Source organism: Cynoglossus semilaevis, chromosome 19, assembly GCF_000523025.1.
Source record: "Cynoglossus semilaevis isolate Cse_v1.0 chromosome 19, Cse_v1.0, whole genome shotgun sequence".
NCBI classification, from domain to species: domain Eukaryota; kingdom Metazoa; phylum Chordata; class Actinopteri; order Pleuronectiformes; family Cynoglossidae; genus Cynoglossus; species Cynoglossus semilaevis.
This window is the reverse complement of record NC_024325.1, coordinates 2,102,956-2,118,298: the sequence shown is the minus strand read 5'-3', so window position 1 is coordinate 2,118,298 and position 15,343 is coordinate 2,102,956.

Genomic DNA, 15,343 nt, shown 5'->3' with positions numbered 1-15,343 from the left:
TGTAGAGCAGCCCTCATCCAGGCTGTTGAAAACCAATTGTGTCTAAAGTGAGGACAAAAAAAAAAAAGAGTAAAGACAACAAAAAGACGGAACTAATCTCTACTGCAGTATATGTTTCTTTTTTTGTCTTTGTTAGAAAGTATCCAAGTATCTCTCGGTGGTCGGTGTGACCTCTTGCTCTGTGAAAATTGCCTGGTTATAGAGACAGAAAAGAGGATTTTAATGGAGAGCAGTGAAAAATCAGGGGTTAATGTCAGTGTGGACAATATAAAGCCAATTGTCTTTGTTGGGGGCCACAGTGGAGGTGACCGGCCATGAATGAGGGAGACAAAGAGTTTGGCAGCAGTGGTAAAGCCTTTCAGATGAACTGACCCGTACTGTAAATGGACTTTTGTAGACCTCACCCCAAAACCACTGCCTCCCCCTTTAAAAGGTTTTAAAAGGGAACCCAGCAGTATATGCTGTTAAATGCTGGCCATTTTGTGTGTGTGTGTGTGTGTGTGTCCTCCAGCATGTTGCTGGGAGATAGCAGATCATGCAAAGCATGCAGCTCCACAGATAAAGAACAGACAGTGACACCTCTGGGAGTTTGCAGTTTTTAGTCGGAAGCTAGTAGATCTTGAAGTGATTCCATAAAAAGATTTATGATTACACAGTGGAAATAATATCAAATTCCCCTGTTTTTACTACACAACATCCTTATTGCATTTATTTTATTTTTATGTGGACATCTTGCTTGTGTTTGGTTCATTCTCTTTATACTATCTACATCTTGTTCCATTTTCCCTCTCTCCTTTAGTCTTTGCCTGTCCAGATCCATTTGTCCTTTGTTTTGACTTAATTCTTTTCTCCCCGCACCCGTTGTGAATATTCAGACATGTTATGTAAAGGTTGGTTTGCACAATTCTGTAGAATTAAAATAAATTTGACTTATTTGCAAAATTAAATCTCAGGATGGAAATTATTAATAAAAATTAAGCAAACACTTTTATTAGTGTGTGTCAATATTTTAATTACATTATATATATTATGTATTTTTTTGCTATGAACATTTAGGTTATTTTATTTAGGTTATCAAAATAACTGCAAGGTATTTTAGTAGAGATATTTTTTGAGCCACTATAATTATCATTTAATGCATATTAGTTCATATATAATTATAAAAAGTAATTCTTACAAAGAAATTGAAATTATTTTAATATTTCTCACAATTACACCTTGGTATTTGTGTTAGAAATTGACTAAAAATAATTTAAATAATCTCTTCATTTTCTTAACCTTTGACAGGATTTGAAACTAAATGACTAACCAGGTTTGTTGGAATTAAGAGGATTTTTTTTATTTTAAACCTCTGTTAAATAATGAGCTCCTTCTTCACAGAGCCTACATTGAGGGGACACCTCTCAGGATGGCAGGGCTTCGCTTTAAGCTATCAAAGACAAGCAGATGAAAAGAGAGCGAGGCTGAATTAATAAGGATCAAAGACTCTGCGAGCTAAGTACTCTGGGAAAAGTAAACACTCCTCCATGTAATCACAGTAAATCTGGACGACGGGTCGACAGAGCAGGCTGCGCCCTCAGTCAAGGAGTCAACAAACGCAGAAAAAAATAGCCCGATAACTAACACTCGTGAGAGGGGTTAAAGAGAGGAGCAGCACGGCTTCATTCACAGAAGGATGTGTGAAACGCCGCCGTGTTTGCCGGCTGTCTGGCTGAGTTATACTGAGTAAACGTAATCATGTAAATGAAGGACAGAAATTAGGTCACCAGTGTGCGCTGTGATTTTAGACGAGGTTGTGCCTATTGCGTGGGTGATTGTGTGCTGCGCAGCATGTGGCAGAAACTGCGTTAGCCACTCCTGATGTGAAACCTCTCTGTTACAGCGAGAAGGCCCGAGATGGAAAACAGTCACCTCGCCAAAAGCATTAGGATCAGCTGTGACGATCCCATAAATGGAACGACGTGGCCCCCCACAAACGGTCACAGATCAGTTAAGGCGTCAAGACAATTGACTTAGTATTTCATCACTAGGTTTTTTTTCTTTCACTGTACTTCTCTGATCTAACATTCTGCGGCCACAAGCTGTTCAACGGACTGGTGTCACACAAACGCATCAAAGGATAAAAAAAAGAGTCAGTTCAAAAATAGCATGAGAACTCAGTCAAGATTTTATGCAAGCTTTAATATTATTTCTACTTTTATATGTGAGGCTTCCTTTCATTAAGGGAGGTGGGTTAACTTCTACAATGGTCTTTAGATGCCAGTGCCAGATTTACTGCTTTTTGTCATGTGTGGCAGATGTTCCTGATTAAATTGTTCATTTGATTTTTTTAAATGCCCTTGAAGTGATGGACAGATTTTATTTGATTGTTGTTAAATCCCAAAAATTTGAAGACGTTTGGAAGGGGACAATGAAAAGCGTCCAACCCTGAGCATTCCTTCCTGTCGCCGTCCACTCATTTAAATAAAAACAGCGCACATGCTACGGGAAGAAGATTTTGTTTGTTTCGTATGAAAACATTGAAAACAGATGTGAGTCCTGCTTGTCAAAAATATCCAGTGTGATATTGAACTGCAGCCTAAAGAGTCAGTGGACAAAATTATTTTTTATTTGGCACAGAAACTGAGAACAAAAACAAAAAAGACGAGCCCAGGTGCTAAAATCACTTCTCGGATTTCTGTGACAGCCTGAGTAGCTAAGTGGCTGAAGCAAAAACTAAAGTGGTTACAACAGAGAGTATGGGCTCAAAGCTCCTATGATCTGGTTTAATGCCACTGCCATCTCAAGTGTCCAAATAAACGGCTGAAACATTAACATCCAGACATTTCTTTTCAGACCAAACTCAGCAAGTCAATCTCTTGTCCTCACGAATCCTTCTACTGGAACTCCCCTTTAAGAAGTTTTACAGGCAGGGAAACAACGGACGTGAGGAAGGAATCAACATTACGCGGATATTTGTTTCAATCTCTCCTGCTTTGTAGTGAGGGGTCACTTTGATTGGTCCTAGATTACCACACACCCCCTTCAAATTGCTTCCATATTTCTCGGCCTGAATGAGGGAGTGCCATTTATTCAACATTAGGCTGAGCGCAATGGGCAACAAGCAAAGTATTTATATGTGATTATCACTATATGACGCACTGATTTTTGATTGGTCTGATTGGGGAGGAGGTATATGTAATAAAATATAATAATATTCCAATTATATTTACTAAAACTGTACTCCTGCTTAGCTAAAGACAACGCTAATATACTGGCAGGAATTGAAGAAAGACCCTCACTCATAACTCATAGCCATCTGCTGCCACCTAGCAGAAGAGTATTTAATTGGCAGGAGCCTGTCGTACATTGACAAACAAAAAAATATATTTGCAATAAATAAATGTAACAAAAGTTTCCAGACCAATTAACTGAAATTTGATCATTTTCCACGGCACACCTAATGATCTCTCACAACCACGGCAGTGGTTAGGAATCACTGCTCTATCTGTACTTACTTTGGCCAGACAGCAGTGCATTTCTGCAGGGGCAGAGACAAAGCTCTATGTCTGATATATTAAATATTTTCTGCAGTATTCATCTTGTAATTGTGTTCCCATTTAGCATTGTAGGGCTTCATTAAACCATGTAGGGTTTTGTTAGTTTTTAGTTGTTTTTTGTCAGTTGAGGAACGATGACGGTGAAGATACACTGAGACTAAAGCAGAGAGCTCTCCAACAGACCACACAGTACGCTACATTCTACCTGCAGCAGACACCAGGCTGATTTACTGGCCAGTGTTAGACGTGGAATGAACTCAACCCTCGGCTGAGCAGTAAAATCTACACGCTCATGTAGCCAGGTGTAGAGTCAGTGTGGTTCTCCTCCGCCTCCAAACACACCCTTACTAACACGTTTGACCAAACATCAGGGTCCGTACAGTCTGTCTCTACAACTTGAATCAATAACACAACAACTGGCCTGTCCAGTGACAACCGCACAGAGGAGGTAAAATACAGGTGTGAACACATTCAAGATGCAGCGCAAATTTGCCCACATAAATCACACACGCTGTTGGTCATGCATGGACAAAAAGCCTGATATAGCAGCCTGGGAGCATGAAGGATTTCCTGCCCACATTAGACACACACATATGTCATCAGTGTGAAGAGAAACACATCGCCAGAGACAATGTATTCACTGATCTAAGTCCAGAGCAGCACGTTACCTTTGAGGACGTGCCATACATTACCTGTTCTGAGTCTGCAGAGAGCTGAGTAGGTATTTTTGACATGCATACAAGATCCAAGGTTCCGCTCATACTAGACTATATGTTATGTTTCAAACTGCTGTTCTATGCATGCTTAACTGAACCCACATTCTATTGCACCCTCTGGAACCAGTGCAGTCCATGTGTCACAAATTTTTAGGCTGCAGGCCCAGGGTCTCGTCGACACTGGTGGGTACAGACAGTTAAATCACCTGAGCGTCAGCAGAATCACAGACAAGTATGAATGGGCCTTCAAAATATTTACAATGTTTCTTAGTTTACATTTCATGTCAGGCAAGTCAGTCCTTACCATAGTGTGAGAATTTATGGATTACATGACTTTCCAAATAATCATGAATGAATAAATAAGAACGCATGAAGTGACGCTGTAATTACTTTATAAAATATGGAATACTTCCTGTGATAATAGCATATCATTTAAATGGAGACTCCATAAAAGTTCATATTGAACTATATCAAGAATTTTTAATATTTAGTCCTTTTTTGTTTGTTTTTCAATATGACAATTAGTAAAATGTTAAATTTTTTTTCTTCTGATGTAAATTTTTTAGCACTGTAAAAACATCTGGGATTACTGCATACTGTACATACCACAGATACAACCTTTCCCTCACCGGATTTTTTCTGACTGTTGGAATTGTGTTTCATGTTTGAGACATTTCCAAGGTAGTTTAATCAAATGTTGGTATCTTAATATATGTAGATAAAAAAGCAACGAAATTTAGAAATTGTTTTCCAGGAATTGTAACTCCTGGGAAATCCTGTAACTGATCATCAGGTCTGGGTTACATGCATACAAACTAAGTACATGTACTGTATGTAGACATACATTTATAAAACCACACATACATCCAAGCATACTTATCTTACCTACCTACACACATACTGTACATATACCTTCATTAGCTTTTGTTTTATTTACAGTATTGTATGTTGTATGTAATTTAGACTGGAGTGTGTTTAAAAGGCTGCACCAAATCCATTTTTATCTGAACTGGAGAAGCGAAGGGTTAAAGCGAGGAGCAGGTTTCAGATGTTCTGCCAGTGGGAACCTCTTGCGCTTCATTTCTCTCTCTGCCCCTTTTGCTGCATGCACATTTCCAGCTTTTTCTAAATATTCAAATCCTAATATTTACTTCTCGCTTTCAAGCCCGTGCAGCCAGAGCAGGAGTTTGTCACAGTCTGTCGGTGCATGAGAGTGGAGGTGGCAGGAACTGATGTCCTCATTAATTCTGCTGGAGGAACGAACAGTTGCCCTTCCAGACCCTTGCGTAACTTTGTGAATGGGTGAAGCCAAAAACTCCCAGGAGTGATTATGTTTATGGTGCATGTGTGTAGGTACATACTGATTTATATGTTTTCCAGGATCTACAGATTTTTCTTAAAAAATATAGTTTGTTTTCTTGCAGAACAAACCCCAGAGTGGGTTGTCAACAAAACAAATTTCATATTTTTTCTTTTCTGTAAAAATAATTTTGTGACTTTAAAACACTTTCTCCCTGTTCACTTGAATTACTCCTTTAATTCTTCCTATTCTCTGTTGTGGTCAGTATTAGGCAACTATTAACTGCAAATGACAGAAACATGAATCTGAATTAAATTCACTGTCCCTGTAAAAGTGTTTGGGTTTTTCTAAGCGAAACAAATAATTACTGGAAACTTTGTTCCCCTGTGTCAGCACCACAGCCTCATTATGACGATGTATTAACAATCACGGAAGAATCTGGTGACAGGGTGTGTGACTAACACTGTCTCCGTGGAGCTGTGTTTATTTGAATGTCCAACATGTCATAAGTGGTGTACAGTCTCGTCAAGTGGTGTGTTGATTTTAGCAGTTTGTCCTCCCTCCTATCAGTCCATTTAGCAACCTAAGAAGAAACGGTATGGAGTGTATGAATGGACAGATTGATTCCTCTTGTTCTTATCTACTACTTTCCCCTCTATGCCTCTCTCTCTCTCTCTCTCTCTTCCCCCCTTACTCTCTCTCTCTGCAGCCTAACCAGATTATTTGGACCAAGTGGTGAGATAACACTGCATTCCTTTGTGAATATGTGTCTTGGAGAGTTTCCAATGCAATCTTTATTCCACCCCGCCGCACAAATCATTTCTAATCTAGTTTGTCAGCGATGAATCTGATGGCTGGTCACACATCCTCTTTAATGACTGTATCTTTGGACCCTTCATGCTGCAGAATAAATTACCTACATATCTGGAACCTCCCCCTACTGGTGTTGGTGGGGAAATAAGACTCTTAAGGTCTTAGGTCATTTTATCCAGTTTATCCTATGAGTCAAATAAATCGTACTTTTAAAAACATTCAATCAAAAAGTCATGAATAAAATGAAGCATTACTCTCATCAGTGGTTTTCTGAGTGAAATCGCCACACAGGAAGAAAAAAGACACTTCCCAGTACAGTTGTTTGTTTTTATAAAGACTTTCTAAAACACAGAACAGGTTTTGTTTTTGTCTGTGTGAATCTGGAAGAAAGTTGGACTTTTAGAAAGCTCTCTACGATTCTCCTTCTGCTGTGCACCCTTGTGGAGCCACTGCTCTGTATGACATAAGCTTTGTTGTTGTAAAGTTGTATATTGTACATGACATCAGGCAAAACTCAGATAAAAACTGGATGTTTTAAAAACACCCATTAACATATTAGCCATAGTACTATGTTACTAAACAGTATTTCTGAAAGTCAGACTAACACACCCACGTAACACAGCTGAGACAACCGGGACCCGGAGACATCTACGTGGCCACACCTGTGTGGCTCCTCAGTGTTTTGCTTTGTGGCATTCAACTAAAATATCTCTGCAGCATCTCGACAGTGTTTATGCTGCAGTGGTTTCTCCACTGGAAAATGTCCTTGAACAATATCAATATGATGTCATGGAAGTATCGCTCTGCATGGAGTTTCTCTGGGTTTGTGTGTGTATATGAGAGAGACAGACTATGGAGAAAAGATAGTAGATAGTAGTAGGGCAGATAAGTGTAGATTATGTACTGCATTTCACTAATTAAAGTAGTGACTTTTAATTGCTATTTAACATGCTTTTTAACGTGCCAACAGCTAAAGTTTCAGCTGAAAGCAGTCCAACATTATCTAGCATAAAGGAGTCATTTTACCACTCATCCTAGTGGATTTGGACACACCTGTGTGAATAAATGGGCTTTTTTGTGTCTCTTGCTTATTTAGTGCGACATTAGCAGTAGTCCAATCAAATTAACCCCACAGATCTCAACTGAGCAGTGCATGTAAATGAGCACGAGTACTGCAGCAGAAACCCTTCACTTCTAAGTGTGTTTGACAGGAGGGATGCAGATCACTTCGCAGTGACGGATGGCTTCCACAGCACACACACACACACACACACACACACTCACACTTTTCCTTAGCCAACAGGGGATTAGCACAACACCCCAAGCTGCTGGCTCTAAATCCCCTTCCTAAATCCTTTGCTAACCTCTGCAGTTCCCTGCCGCTGTCCTCCAACCTCCACCCCTGGAATGGCCTCCAGCATTCCTCCGGCCTAGCCGGTGCTGTCCTGGACTAGGAGATTCAAGTACCGGTGCGATGCCAACATTCCTGGCAGTGTTTTGTTGGAGGGATTTCTTTGGTGGTTTTTGCCCCAGTGTAGCACAATTACTGAGGCTCAACAGTCACTGGCTGTGACAGGTGGACATGGGGCCAGAGGTGTGACAGACTTCAGGATCTCATCAGGTTCTTTGTTTTAGCTCTAAAAAGCTATGAAGGGTCACGAAGAGAGAGTCACGACTTCTGATGGGGATGATTGGTATAAAGCTCCATACGGCACATCGTATCCTCGTTAGTGAGTTAAAGAATTAGCAAAGCTGACGGACAAGCACATCAAAAAACGTCTTAAGCAGCGGGTGCCACAAAACAAGGGAGCTAAGAAGGGGTGGGGGGGTCCTGGTGTGTCTACAAAAGCCCACACAAAGTTTCCCTCCCCAGCAGAGGTCACTTCTTCGTATCATTTTGATAGACTGAGGTTAAACTGCACATCGACCACACAAGGGCCGTATTAGCTTTAAATTACACCATGTTTAGCAAAGATTAGATCAACCCAACTCTTCAACCACGCGCAGCTGTGTGTCTAGCTTTATTCTGGCTCAGAAACATGAGGAGACTTTGATGAGTTTAATCTGAATGTCTCTGATTCATCTTTGGTCTTATCACAGTATCACAGTCAGACTTCTCAGAATTTATCGTACACTCTTATGAATGCAAATGAAAACTATTCTTATTCGTATGGCCCAGTGCAGCTCTTTGGGTGCATGTCAGGTTGAGAGGTGTTCCAAAGAACAGAAAATCTTAAACATTTGTATCTTGCATGTGTTGTCACACACACATGCGCACAATTTCAATCGGCTGGTTTCCATTGAGGTGAAGGTCAGTGCACACATGCCCCTTAAAAAGCCTTAATGGGGGCTGATGAGCAAAGGACACATGGAGGACTGGAGATCATTTGGACTGCCTGAGAGCAACTTCAAACACTGCTTTTCATTAATGCATGCTTTGTGTAAACTCTCTATTACGCTGCCTTCTGAATTTTTGCATTAGGGCCAGTAATGTTTGTATTAATTCTGAATTCCAGTGCCCTGTTAGATGTGGTAAGATGTTTACTAACTGTAAATCCAGATTAAAACATCTTCACCCAAACTGCTTGCAACGAAAATCACCTTTTTTTTTCTGTGAGTCACAAAGGGAGGGTTACAACTTTGCTTTCGGATCTCTGAAGTACCGAGACCCTGAATTACTCTCAGACTTTTTAAAGTCTCCGCCAGGGCTGCTAAAAGGTATTTCAGTTTTAGTAACACCGGAACAAAGGAAAGTAATTATTGGCAATGACACATTTGGTCCTGAGCTTAACTTTTGGTTAGGGGGAGTAACGGAAGAAATTATCTGCCTGTTTTGCCGCCAGTCCAAGAAAGAAATGTTTTGGCCTTGAGAACAGGAGGGGCACACGAGATGGTCCCCACATGAAAGACCCTGCCTGGCTCCTCGCTTTGATCAATGGGAGTCCTGACTGGGAAAACCCATTTAATGTCAGCGCATAGCTGCATCTTTGCTTGTTTGTTTTCTACGTTGGACTTGATGATAGCATTCTTGTAACTGTTTTCAGTTCGGCCAACTCCCCACATGTGATGTATGTGGTTTACATAAAAGTTAAGACACGGGATTGGCTCAAACGTCTGGAAGTTAGCTTTTGCATTTCAGCGATGGGAGTGCCACAGATCCTTTAAACAGCTGCATCAAGTAGTAAAGACGCGCTCAAAACGGTTCCTTCTCAGTGCATATACATTTTGATTCCACCGAGTTCCCATAGTTCTGCCCAATCAGAAAACACCTTATGGAATAGAGTGCTTAAAATAGACTTGTGCACTTCCTCCTGGTCCACATGTCTGTCTGCTCCACATGTGTCAGGGCAGCCATCACCAACATGAATATAATTTATGACCAAAATTGTATTCCATACATGCGACAATCCCCCCACTCGACTCTGCACAGCCCCAGGGACCAATGTCTTAACAACTAAATCTGAATGAGTTGCTGAAAATATAAGAAGTCGACACAGTTTTGACCGTTTAGCTCTGCAGTTTTACCAGAGAGATTTGTTTTCTACCTTTCTCTCCATGTGTCGGCCTCCATGACACTTTCTCTGGTGGCTCTTTGTCTTCGGCCTCTTTCTCTCTCTAAACACTCTCCTGACGCTGCACATACTGGACTCCAGCAGCAGGACCGGTGGCCATGGCCTCTGACTTCCCTCTATGGGGCGACAATCATTTCCTGTGTGCCCCCTGGCCTTTCTCTTGCTGACAGTGACACTAATCCCTGTGGCTGCTGCCTGTCACAAGTGGGAAGCATTACATTTAAAGTGGAAAATTATTACCCTACGACCATTTCTTACCCACTCTTACATATAAAAGAGCATGTAAATATATACATAAATAAATAGAGTTCTGCACAACAGGGGACTGGTCTCTGATTCTGTAAAACTTCTGTAGAAAAAAGAGGTGGAGGCTCCGTAGTTTGTGTATAAAATTAACCAGATGACTGCAGTCTAAATATAATTTTACAGTTATTTGCAGCGACATCCCTAAGAAAACAAACAGACACTGACAGAAAACAGGTGAAGCTGCCCACAGAGGACAGCCTTGTCTGTGTAGGAGCTAAAGATGTCAACGCTGCAGAAGACTGTGGAAGACAGAAGGCTGTCAGAACTGTGCACAATCATGCACTACACCTTCTATTCTCTGCACAGAACAGAATTGAAAAGCAACTTTGGCCTCTTAAATTTCCACCATCCTAACAGAAATACCATAGTAGAATGTAATAAGTCTACACATTTTAACTGCCTTCACACCCAATTGACTTTGTCACCAAACAACATGTGGATTTCTATTTATTTATTTTCTAATGACTAATGTTTGTTTATTACAGCAGAACCAGATGTCGCTTTAAGTTTCCCTAATCTGGAACTTGTTCTTGACTGTTTATGTTTGAATACGAACCAAGAATCAGGAGTTCCTTATTTGTCCTTGCAAACACAAACGCTGAATTTTCTTTCGGCAACTCTTGGCTTCACAATACACAAAAAAGTTCATGCAGTTAACTGTTATTATATATATATGTTTTTTTTACCCTCCACTTTTCTTTTTTTTCTTTTTTACAGTTTTTGCTTACAGTTTACATACAAATGCCACTTTCGTTCCATGATTTCCCTGCATGCTGAAAGAAAAGAAAAGAAAGAAAAGAAAAAAACATTTCCTACAGAAACAATTCATGCATTTAGGTTAATTGACCCTGAACCTGAGATCGAGTATTTACATTTGAATTTATGATATGCACATCATGGCCGGCACATTTGAGCTAACTGTTAATCAGTGGCGGTACAGCTTAATGATGCTAATGTTGGCTGGCTACACAACATGATGTTTATATTTGTCACATGTCAGTGTATCAGTGCTGTGTCATCAGCTGTGTCACAAATGAACTGATCTATCGTCTAATTAGAAAAAAAAGAGCTGACGACGAAATATGAGAACTATGAAGTACTGACTGTTGGTCTGCTAATGATATTGTAGCTGCAGGGGTGGAATAAACGGGCTGCTCGCACCACAGACTTTCTGACGAGGTATTAGCAGGAAAAGCACAGGTGTTACCAATCACATTAATGACAAGTCAGTTCATGGAAGTCAGAGCAGAGTGGCAGTGAAAACGCATTGAAACTGGGATAGTTTTTAATTATCTACACTCGTGCTTTTCCTACTCACGTCAAAATAACAAAGTGTCTGATGAAGCATGTTTAAAAAAATTACCTTATGAATGATATTATATATCTGATATATAATTGATATATATATATGAAGACATAAAATGTTTTTTACATCTTAACAATAGTAGAAATTCTAATGTTCCGTGAACATATTTATTGAAGTTTAATTTCAGTGACAAGCAAATGATTTTCAGTGATGAGAGTACAAAATGCAGCGAAGCTAAAGCAGCTAAATCGTAGGTGAAGGAGAAGAGAAACAGAATGCTGTGTTTTTTTTCCCAGCTTTAACATTTTGTATATTTATGCTTCTTAAAACAGCACAACTCTCATTCATCAGCATTAAACACTGCTGGTTGGACAAAGAGAAAAAAAGAAAACAAACCATCTCAGTATGGTTACCTTGTAATGATGTGTCAAACACATTCAAATACGTGCCAAAGGCATCAGTGTGCAAGAATGACCAAAAAAGCACAAATATAAAAAAAGCTGGCAGATTACGACATATGTGTGCACAGAGCCTGAGGTTTCTTCCCCCCGGTATTTATCATTCACACTTGCACACAAGCACTGTAAAAATGCATGTTTATGTACAGTTTTAAAATGTATGCATGATATAGAAGGTGATTTTTTTTCACATTCAAAAATGTGTCTAAACCTGCAGTGTTTCCTCTACCATTATATTTCAGGACTTGACCCCAATTCAATTTTAATTTAATCTATATCACCAAATCACAATGGAGGACATTTCATGTCACTTTCCCTATAGTACACGTCTAATTTATATTTCTTAGATATTTTATTTTGATTTTTATCTATGCTTTTGCTCTACTATCTATTTCATGATGGGAAGATGAACACACACAAACACCTGAACACACACCAATAGCCAGACAGAGAGAAAAAAGGAAAGCGTGTCACGTCATCCTCCTTGGCCTGTGTACCACCTGAAACACTGACCTTTACGTCATCAGTCAGTCATACACAGTAACATTTGTTTTACCTTTCATAGTATCACAAGTATCAAACAAAGTAATGTAGTAACTGACAGTAATCTGATCACTGGTGTGGTTCAACAGTTTCCCCACATACTCTTAGAAATAACTCCACCCTTCTGGGAACATATTTGGTTCATGCCAGAAGCTACACCGCTACAAATGCATATGCAATGAAGGTGCTAACATCTGGATGTAGTGTCAGCGTGTGTGTGTGTGTGTGTGTGTGTAGGAGGAATTCCAGACTATAAGACAGACAGTGCAATATGTGTTTACCTCACCCTGTTGCTTAGACACCTGTGGCTTTGGATGATCTCCTGTAAAAATGTGAGCTCCGAGTTGAGAAAACAAAGGACTAAAAAGTTTAAGAAAAATGTTTAAAGCTGTCATTATTACATTATATTTTTTTAAAAACTAACTGTGGTTTTGCACAGCAATTATTGAACTAAGCAAGTTAGTTGAACTATTGAGTATTTTACTCCATCTCAAGGTCACTACTTCAACTTCAAACTGTTGTACTGCGTCTGCTTCTCCGATCTGCTCTTTTCTACTTCTGTATCCTCAACTAACCAGCAATACTACAAAAAGTATTCAAAGATTAGAGATGAAAATATATATGCAGCTAATTATATGTAACTTCTGAAGGTAAACACAACATCTGAGATAATGTTTTTTTAAAACTATATTATATTACAATTTTAGGAATTCAAAATTTAACACAAAACCTCAGTGAATATATACAGTATATATAAGTTCTGTCAATATGTTTGTGAATGTATCTGACTGATATGGCGGTATAGCAGGAAGGATGAAACCTTTGGTGTTTCATCTATGATTTCTAGACATGTATTTTTACTGGTTGGGTCATTTTGGAAGCAAACACTCCGAGGGTTGTGGCCTGACGCAGAGCTGCTGACTGGTGCTTTCATTTAACGTGTTTCTCTGTGGTTGTGGGTCAGCTGCCTCCCTGAATTCTCTGATTGTGCTTCCTCTGAATGGAAACTGACTTGAATAATGAGAAGTGGATGTTGTGATGGTCCACACTGACAGACAGAGCCTTGAAAAGATGTGTTTGTTTGCTTGACAAAAAGGCAAGAATAAAAACTGGGTCATCATCTCATATAAACATTATTAACAGTGTCTGATAGCACTCCTCGTTATATACAGAGTTTCGGTCGTGGCTTTGATATTTCGTAAACTTTCATAAACATTTATCCATCTATTAAACCCATATTTCATTTAACACACATGCTGTTTATGAGTCATTAAGTTGGGGAGGCATGCAATCGTCTACATCCCATCATCCATTTGTAATGACAGCTAGGCACAGCCGAGAAAAAAGCTGGATCAAATATTTACTCTCTCCATTGTTCTCGTGACGGCCTCTCCAGTCTCTCACGCCGAGATACCAAATCGATGTAAACACATTCAACGGGAGAATCATTAACGTAGAGGTTTTGGCAGCTTCTACGGCCGCTTTCCTTTCATTTAGTGCTGTCTGAGGTAATTGTCTAACCAAGCATTGCCTGACCAATTTTGCCGTCTCTGTTCTCCAAACTACTGAAGGAGAGGCAGATATTTTAGCAGCGTTTCTTTCACAGCTGATTCTGGTGTCTAACATCCACGAGGATCGTTGCAGGATTGCACGCAGCGAGAGTGAACAAATATAATAATTCATGCTGCAAATCAAATGGCTCTTCAAGTACTTCCAAAAATGACAGTGCTAATTACACGGTTGTAGCAAGTCGACTCCCAAACTATGCAGTAGATAAGGTCAGGCCCTTGGTATTCTAACGTCTTCATAGCAACAGAAACAAACAAACCAACACTTTCAAATTACCTCTCACACTGAGATGTGCTGCTTCCCTATAATCACAATCCATTTCATGCAGTGTGGTGATAGTGTGTAATCACTGACTTTTCTACCTGCGAGGAACTGGAGTTTTATTAGCTATGCAAAAATCCCAGGAAAGGGGAAATGATAGTGTGGAGGTAAAGAATTTCTAGAGAGTCGGCAGCGACGTGTTTTACAGTTTCTGTCTGACATGACAACGCGACGCACATCGCCATCCCGCAAATAGGACTTCTCACGTTTACAGTAAATTAAATGTTATATAAATATCTGTTGACAATGAAAGTTATTTAAAGAAGGAATTACAACATGGACATTCTGGTGCTGATTACATTTACTACAGAGGTTGAATTCAAATCCATCTGTTATTTTACATTTTATATGGATTTATGTCAGAAATGGAGTCCACTGGGGTTATGGGTTTTGGTTTTGTTAGTGAATTTAATTTAACCTTGAATTTAAAGAAGATATTCAAATGTATTTCATTTGCTTACTATAACCATCGGTGACTTGAATTGATATTTGCAAATTGTAATATGAACACTTTAAGAAGGAAAGAGCAGCAACAACAAAGACTAAAAATATAGTATTAAATAACTAATAAAGTGAACTGAGGTGGAATTTAACAGCATCCGTCTGCTGCGAGCCTTATGTTTATCTTCTCTGCCCTGCTTTAATAATCCCAGTCAGAGCTCTGACAGCAGCCCAATAAATCTGCACGCTCTCATTCCAGCCTCCTCTACGCTCCACTTACAGAGAGGGCGAGGTGAAAGTGGCCACAGGGTGAATGGTTACGCTTGAAACTCCGAGCCTGAGTGCTGATGACCTGAGATGTAGTCAGTGGAGTTGGCCTCCGCAGGCACTTTGTGGCCCTTACTGAGACTTAGCTGCCTGACCTACTATTGTGGATGGTGTAAACAGCCATCTGTCCTG